The sequence below is a fragment of the Chenopodium album genome, chromosome 18 (assembly GCF_948465745.1).
Source record: "Chenopodium album chromosome 18, dcCheAlbu1.1, whole genome shotgun sequence".
Classification (NCBI taxonomy): Eukaryota; Viridiplantae; Streptophyta; class Magnoliopsida; order Caryophyllales; family Amaranthaceae; genus Chenopodium; species Chenopodium album.
In genome coordinates, this window is record NC_137851.1 from 5,108,655 (window position 1) to 5,118,118 (window position 9,464).

General features: G+C 30.1%; 1 pseudogene across 1 annotated transcript; it reads right to left on the reverse strand.

Moving 5' to 3' along the window:
* Window positions 1-909: 909 nt before the first annotated feature.
* On the reverse strand, window positions 910-3,211 carry LOC145592811 (protein ELF4-LIKE 4 pseudogene; annotated as a pseudogene). The gene is made up of 2 exons (XR_014102492.1): window positions 2,971-3,211; window positions 910-1,612 (listed from the first exon to the last, which is right to left on the reverse strand). The product of XR_014102492.1 is annotated as a protein ELF4-LIKE 4 pseudogene (transcript).
* Between the last annotated feature and the right edge of the window lie 6,253 nt (window positions 3,212-9,464).

A 9,464-nucleotide genomic window follows, 5' to 3' on the forward strand; every position in this document is an offset into this window, starting at 1 on the left:
CTACCTATGTTATACAGTCCCACCTTTTTATATTTTCATTTTCATTTCTATATTATTATATCCATGAAATTAATGCTATTGGTGATAGGATATAAAAGGTAAATTACAAATCACATCAAATCATAAAATCAAAAACAACATAAACATAAAATTTTAAATTGGTCAAATAAGCTAATCATATACCCCCCTTATCTCAGATTCTGTTCTTGTGGTGGTGTGTGATTTGTAAACCCCCCCCCCCCCCCAAAATAAAAGATCTTTTTATAAAAAAATGTTAAAAGCTGTTTTTTCTTTTTTCCTCCAATTTTTTTTCAGAGCATCTTGGCAGAGGTATTTGCATGATTTCATGAATTCTACAAACACAAACACCCAAAAAGAACAACAGTAGGGAAGTTGTTGTAGTAGTAAAAAGGGATTTTGATTTTCAAATGAAAGACCTTAAAACAGTATCTGCCACTTTTCAATTGCTTCAGTTCTGAGCAAAGACTCGTGCTCAATAACAGAAGAAAAAAAGGGGAATTTTGGCATTCTAAAGAATTTGATCAAAGAAACTTTGATCAAGTTTATCAAAAGAGGTGTAATGAATAATCTTCATCAAATTTTTAGCGATGTTAAATCTATACGCAAGTTATTTGAGTTTAGTTGTTCAAATTACATTAATATCTGAATCTTAATTCCGGACATAGGTTTAGTTGATAAAAGCAATGATGATCTTTGTTTACGCATACAACAACAAACAAAAGGGGACATTATACCATTAGCCTTGTGATTACTCTTTAGACTAATTCATTGACTTACACAAACATAATGATAGAGCAATAAAGAAAGATATAAAGTATCAAACAAATCAACTTTGACCAAAAACAGGAAAAATTATCTGGAGGGCTGAAATTAAAGAAGCATGATTGATTTTCAACTGGATTCAGAGTAACAAAGAAGTTACATATCCATTGAGACTATGAAGAATTATTTATGAGATTTTTTTTTAATCATTTTTTGTTCATCAGAAAAAAGGGGGAAGGTAACTATCATAAAGAAGTATCCGAATACAAGAAGAGTTACAGAAAACTCTAAATCATTTTCCTCTACCTCAATGCACATACATACTATATAGATATATGCATTTAGCCCAATGCCCACCAAAGATAAAGAATTGAAAACATCTAATAATGACAAAGTCGAGTTGATACTAGGAGCGAGCTAACCAGGCCGATTTCTCTTGTGAGTAGCTTTGGCATCGGATTTTAGAACACCGCTGGAATCACCTTCCGATGAAGCTTCCATGGATCGAGTTAGGGAATGAGAAAGATCAGAATAAAGGTCAACCACCCTCCTTATATTATTGTTAAGCTCCCTTATTAGGCCCACATTCCTGGAAAGGTTATCAGGAATCCTTGATTCATGATTTTGGTTGATCTCATTGATTAGCAATCTGTTCTGATCCAATATGCTCTGAACTTGCACAAAACTCTTCTGAAATGTCTGTAATACCTTACTGTCTACCGGTGTACCATTTCCTAGTCCTGAAAATGTGTCGCCTTCCATTTTTAGAATCCAACACTTTCCCAACCCACAGCAACAAATTCACTTGTCCTTCCTCCCAACCTCCCAACTGCCAAGCAATTTAAAAAAATTACTAACTTCATTAGGATCATTGAATAGTGTGTTAAATCAAAGTCGAAAACACAAGCATAAATTTATAATCTTAACAAGATGGGTTAGAATCCTACAGCAATCTCTATCAAATCATACTCATATCATCCTCGAAGTGAGAGTTTTGAATCGACAATTATGACATGAAATCACAATCTCCACAACAAAATTACTCATATCATCCTCGTAGTCAGAGTTTCGAATCCATGATAATGACATACGAGTAAAATCACAATCTTAACAACAAATCTAACTCATACCAATATACCCTCTTCATAGATAGTTTCAAATCCATAATTACAACATACGACGAAAATCACAATCTTAACAACAAAACTAACTCATACCAAAATATCATCCTTGTAGTTAGAGAGGTCCAAATACATAACTAAGACATACAATCAACAAATCTTACTCATACCAGCATACCATTTTGTAGTCAGAGAAGATTAAATCCATAATTACGACATAAAATCACAATCTTAACAACAAACCTTAATCATATCATCTTCATAATCAGAGGTCGAAATCATAAAAACGGCAAATAATTGATTACACACCAAAAAAATTTTGTACCAAAGATGAAATCATGACCTCCACAAATTGAATTGTCCCCTACAATCATAATTATTTAATTTTTCTGAATTCAGGTAAATTTGGATTATTGGTGAAAATTTTAACTGTAATGGGAAAATGATAATAATTATAAATTCTTTTTGGGTATAATGAGATGGGAAAAGCAGATCCCATTTTCCATAAAAGGGAACCTTTTTCAAATGTACTCTGAAATACCCACCTAAAGTTTTCACAGTTACAAAGAAGAATCTCTCTCTATCAAATCCCCCACATTATAATTTTCTTGTACGAAATTTGCACACAATTCCCAAACTACAATTATAAAAATTAAATAATTCAAATTAATCTATAATTCTTAATTCATTACATATCGAGTAATACTGTACATATCATTGAATTACATAATTAAGAAACCAGTAATTAAATTCTAAAATTTTGAATTTCAAAAAATTAGAAGAAAAAAAAAATGCCCAGAAAGAAAACACTCTGAATTGGACTCAAACTCAAAAATTAGTGTGAAACAACAGAAATTAAGAGGTACCCATACAAGAGTAATTAAGAAGTGATTAAAAGGAACAAACCCCAGAAAATTTAATTAAAGATTAGATTAAAAAAAGTGGCGTATTCAAATCTGAAAATTACTTAAGCTTACCGATTTAAAAAGTTTAAAATAAAATAATTAACAAATGGAAAGAAAAGTTAAAGAAATGAAAGAAAATAAGTAAAATTTTAATAATTTACCTGGTGAATGATTGAGTTTGATTTCTGGGAAAAAAGATTGAATATGAAAGTAATGATCTTGAATTGCTGTGAAATTGATCTTGAAATTCCTCAAAAATTGGGGGAAATTAGTGAGGAAGGAAAGAAGGAGGAGGACGGACGCCCTTTGGCTGTTTCTGGTTTGGCTTGTGTTTTTTATGTGTTAGAGCTTCAGCCCAATTGTTAGATCCTACAAGCACATGTAATATGAGCACTATTCTCTCTCCTTAAAACGACACCCCCTTTACTATTAAACGCATGCTGCCAAAAACATTTAAAATTACTTTTATTTAAAAATACTCCAAAAAAACAGAGATTACATTCCCATAACCTTGCTGACATCAATAAAAACAATTTTATTTTTGTTATCTGTGGGCAGGGATAATTACGGAGTTATGGTGAATATTATTGACGAGATTTGATCTCTAATATTGGGTATTTGTGGGGGCAAGGTAATAAGCGAATATGGATAGTTACAGTGTTACAGTGGGCATTGATATTAACGGGATCTGATCATCTCTTGTATTGGGTATTTGTGTGGCAAAATAATCTGCGGATTGAGAGATTACAGAGTTGTAGTGGACATTGATGTCGACGGGATTTAATCTCTAAAGTTGGATATCTGTGGACAAGGGTAATTAATCGATAGGAAGAGTTACGTAGTTACAGTGGACATTGAGTAGTCAATGAGATTTAATCTCAAATGCTGGATATTTGTGGGGTCGAGAGAGTAACAAAGTGGACATTAATATATATATATATATATTTTATTTTAAAAGTATGAGAAAACACTTATAAATAGTGCAATGACTATTATATCCTTAAAATGTTTGTTTACTCATATGCTCTTATTGATATGATATTAATTGCCTCTAAGTTTTTCCCTAAATGATTTAATGATTTAAGTCTTACGAATAGTGTTTGAACAATCATACATATTTTAAACTCTAACTTTAGTATTTAGATAATTATACCCTCAAAATATTTTTATTTATTTATTTATTTTTATTATTTTTTGTTTTTTTTACATATTTTCCCTCATTATGTTGTCAATTAAAAAAATTGTCTATGAGACGCATCGCGCACGTTAGCCACCCTAGTAAACTATCTTTAAATAGCACATTTTTAAATGCAATATTATAATTAAAATATCTCAAGCTACGTATTAAACTATCTATATATTTGAAATTAAAAATAGAGACATATCTAATAAAATTTCACCAAACTATAATTTGAAGCATAAAGAAGGTATTAATGCTCAGATTCCATTTGTATTGGAATCACTCAAATTTTCAAAAACAAGGGGAATAGTAAGATATGATCATGTTATAATAGGTAAAGAAAATCTCAAAATAAAGCAAAAGGAAACATTATCCTTTTCCTTTGATTAAGGGCCTGTTCATATTTACTGAACTGAACTGATTGGAACTGAACTGAACTGAACTGAACTGATTGGAACTGAACTGAACTGAACTGATTGGAACTGAACTGAACTGAACTGAACTGATTGGAACTGAACTGAACTGAACTGAACTGATTGGAACTGAACTGAACTGAACTGAACTGATTGGAACTGAACTGAACTGATTGGAACTGAACTGAACTGAACTGAACTGAACTGATTGGAACTGAACTGAACTGAACTGATTGGAACTGAACTGAACTGAACTGAACTGAATGGAACTGAACTGAACTGATTGGAACTGAACTGAACTGAACTGAACTGATTGGAACTGAACTGAACTGATTGGAACTGAACTGAACTGAACTGAACTGATTGGAACTGAACTGAACTGAACTAAACTGATTGAAACTGAACTGAACTGATTGGAACTGAACTGAACTGAAATTAAGTAAATGTGAACAGACCCTAATTTGGATTTAGTCTCGAGAGAATACGTATGCCTAAAATATCATGCATCCTTATCTTATCCATTTAAACAATCCATAAATTGATAAAAGAAAACAACACTATTTTAGATTTTTTTGAATAAATTTTACTCAAAATAAACCAAATCCTCTTAAGTAGTAAAAATTATTGATTTTGATTTTTATAAACATGGATTATAACTGCATAATAATGGAATTATTTAATTTAACATATGTATTAGGCCTGGTTCTGTTCACCTTATTTCTACTTATTTCAGGGTTAATAAGTTCAAATAAGGGTTAATAGGTTCAGATAAGATAAGTTCGGGAAAATAAATTCAGATAAGTTGTGATAAAGGTTAATCAGAGCTACCAAGTTTAATTTATAACTAAATAAGTTTTAATTTAATAAGGATTAATAAGTTCAGATAAAATCAGGTGAATAAAACACACCCTTAATGCATAAAGCCCTAATCAACAACTTATTTTTTTTATTATGAAAAACAAGTTTTAATAAGTAAAAAATGGATGACAATGATGATGAGTAATTTAATTTCAATTGTTAATGTAAAAAATTAAAACTATAAAAATTAATAAAAAAAAAATAAAATCAACCATATCATACAACGTAGCGGAACTTTAGTGAATAAGTAACGATTAATTACATTTTTTTTTTCTTTGTGTTTTTTAAAAAAAAATTGTCTTGGAAAGATATGTCTCAAACTCACAAGCCCACCACACCAAGGTGAGGAGTCTGAAGGATGCCTTTCCCCCACGGTTTTTGCGTAGGTTGAAACTCATGACCATGATTCGAAAAGTAACATCATATACTTTTATTTATTTATTTATTTATTTGGTGTTTTAGAGAGCCACGAGGATGGATGATTAGAACCAATCTCATAATCTATGAAACCGGGTTGAACTATCCCTCACTCTTTGAAACCATATATTGTGACTTGTGTACACATTTGTCAAAGATGAAAACTTGTGAACACATGTGTATCCGTAAATAGTAACATTTTAATCATTAGAAATAAATACTATATTATTTTAAATTAGTTATTAGGATGTGATCTATCTACTCGATTTATCTTATATTATTTGAACTTATTGAAATTAGTTATATCTACTTTAATTGTCAATTGAACTTAAATTATACTTATTCATCATTATTTGAAATCATTTTACATGAATTTATCTTATCCAAACTTTTTGTTAATGTTGGAATAAATATAGCATAAAACTTCCAATTACCAAATTAGCTAAATAGATTTGGACTCCCATGTTAGTGATGTTACGACTTTATCCAGAAAGTGTATGATCTTGATCTGATATAAACACATAGAAGCACTTAAACTATCAATAATTTCCTAAGAAATCCAAGACTTTAATTATCATCAACTAATATTACTACTATTGCTTATCAAACAGCAGTATACCACGTTGAGTTGATTATGTACATAATTACTTTAAAAAGATGATTCTAATCTATGGTCCGTTTAGGGGCGACAAATTTAGATTAATAGACTAATTAACAACTAGACACTGTATTTAAGTGATGTGAATATCTAGCTGTCGTTAGCAAATTGCACAATTACAAGAAAGATATTAATTAACGCGAGTTTAAGGACGGTGGATAAGATTAATTAATATTTCTTTTATAAGAAACTCTAATCACAATTATTCGTACTACCACTATAAATGAATCAACTTGCTTCCATTAAGTTAACTTACTAGTTTAAGGTTGGCTTGACATCTTATGGTGTTTTTTTTCTTAATTATAAGAATTAAAAAGCATGATTTAAAGAGTTAATTATATATTAATTATAATGCACACCAAATTAGGGATGGTCCATGCTACATTAGCCTAGTTAATTAGTTGGCGGATCTTAGTTTTGGACGTGAATGAGAATTTTTTTTTTTCATCATATAATAAAGTTTTAATTTATATTATTATTATCTCCAATAAGTGCATGACACATGCTTTCGAATGAAGGTTCGGAAGATCTTTAGGCTTGGTCTGAGCCTAAGAAGATTCTCCGAACCTAATAATTTATTTATTTTTTTAATTTTTGTAATTTATTTTTTAATAAATTGACATGAGGTGGGTCATGCAGCATCACGCTTCACGCCTCACAGAAAATATACACGCTAACTAACGTGATGAATGTCTTCTCGATGGCAACGAAAGACACAAGGTATAAGTATAAATAAATAATTATAGGAAGATTGTTTCAAAAATAAATAAATAAATAAATAAATTATAGGAAGTATATGTTCAAATTTGTCTATGTTAGGCGTAAACCTAATATAAGTAAGCTAGACTAGAGGATTTGAAGGATGACCTAGGTTTAATTTTATAAAGGCTCAATCTATTTATTTTGGAAAATCAAATGGTCTTTTATTAAGATAATATTTAGTGAATATATCATTAAGATATATGATATATCTTTTAGGAAGATTGTTTCTTATCTTATGAGCGTAGGTTTTGTATAAATACTCAACCTATTGATGAATAGTAATCAAGTAATACAAAGTCGCACAATTATATTTTCTCTCTAATTTGTCATCTTTGATATTATTAGATTACATATATTGTCGATGATGTGATCTAACTAGTTATGTAATAATAGGGACAATTTAGTTCTTATAAATATTTTGCAAGGTACTCGTAGCAATGCAAGTAGCTAGCAAGTAATAAGAGATTTGTGTAAAATAAACTAATTATTGATTGGGAATAGTAGACAATCCCATAGTTATTATATCTTTATTATTTTAAAGTTATAAAATATGTGATTAGATGGTTATGAATGTTATGACGCACAACCTATTTGAAATAAAAATATATATATATATATGGCTTCGATTTTATCACTAATATATTTATGATTCATATATATTACGGAGTACAAAGGCTCTTTTGGTTTTAGCGCGGGAATTTAAAAAGTTGTAAATTTTGTAAAATTAATGATTAAAAAGTATATCTGTGCATGTGGGGTTAGAGAGAGATAGAGAGAAAGGAAAACTTCGTAGTTGGGAATAATTAAAGAGACAGAGAGATAAAGTGTTGGGAATTGATATTAAAAATACAAAAAAGTAAAGGAAAAAAAGATGACAACTCATAAAAAGAAGGTAATAATGTCTAAAAATACAACCTTTAAATAGAAAGAAACATTGTATTTTGGTTTACCCAAAAAGGAAATGAGGCTTTGTATCAAGGGACGGAGGGAGTATTATATAGTGAACCGTAGAGATTGTATTGGCTTTATCTCTCTCGTGAGTTGTGATTCTATATATAGCTGTAGTGTTGTACTAGTTAGTATAGACTTGATTATTAGGCGGGTCAGGTTAGGGCCAATGCAGATTGGGTAAAAAAGGGTCATATTTTATGGGGTTAATAGTGGATCTGGCCAATGTGGGTTGTGGGTCAATAACGAGTCGATAATGGGCGGACCAACAAAATATCAATTAAAAATAAATATTGAAAAAGTCATTATTAAATATATATGAATATAAATTTATCTATGTAATTATTGTTACATTATCTATTTAGTTTGTTTACTAAATTGAAAAAAATATTTTGGCCATATACTGAATCTACCCAATAAGGACCCTACCCGTTAAATACTATGTCAATTAAAAGCTCTTTAAGCTTAGCCCTGACCCAATTATCATTGAACCCTACCCAATAACCAGCTCTAGTTCATTAATACTCCGTATATAACTAAGCTTTTTTTTTACGTATTTTATTCCAAAAAAAAAAAAAAAAAAAAAAAGAAAAAGCTAACACTTTCATTTTGTTAATTAGTTTGTCTGTTTACTTTTCCTTAAATCATTGGTCCCAAAGAGATATGTTGTAGGCTTGTAGCATGATGTTGTTTGGATAAAGCCATTAATTTGTTTTGGATATCTTGTTGCATTAGCAATTGAGCTTTATTTTTAACTTTAAAATTCTTGGCTCTTTTCTATCTCAATTGATCTATTCTATTGCTTTTGGATTTGTATCTATAGGTTTGGGCCTTGGGCCAAGATATCCGTGACAATCTTGAATTCTAGGGCCCAGAAAACCAATTACCTTCCACAAAGCTCAAAATCAACAACAAACCCTCTCTTCCCATATGACCAAAGGTACATCTTCAAACTTCAATTCATCACTCGTCAATTCATCATGCATACTCCGAAATTCCTATCCTTTTCTTCATCAAGTTCACGTGTTCAACTCCAACAAACTAACGTTACGAAACACAAATTCACCTTTTCTATAAGTCTTAAACTTTACATCTTTGTTTATCAAATCGATATCTAACATAATTACGACATTTTGTCCCAATTTTATTTAAAATTTAAGTAAATAACACATATAATTAGGACCGAGGGAGTAATTTTGCGGCATTAAACCCCATAAACCAACAACTATGAACAACACAGTGTAGAAGAAATTAAATAATATCTCATTTTTACTCAATCAGAAACTCATTGTAAAAATGTAACTTACACTTGTTCAGGTTAAAAACTTTATACAATTATACGTTACACTTCTCCGTATAAAAATGTAAAATATCCACTATTATGCTATACTAAGCTACAATACAAATATTATAGTGTAA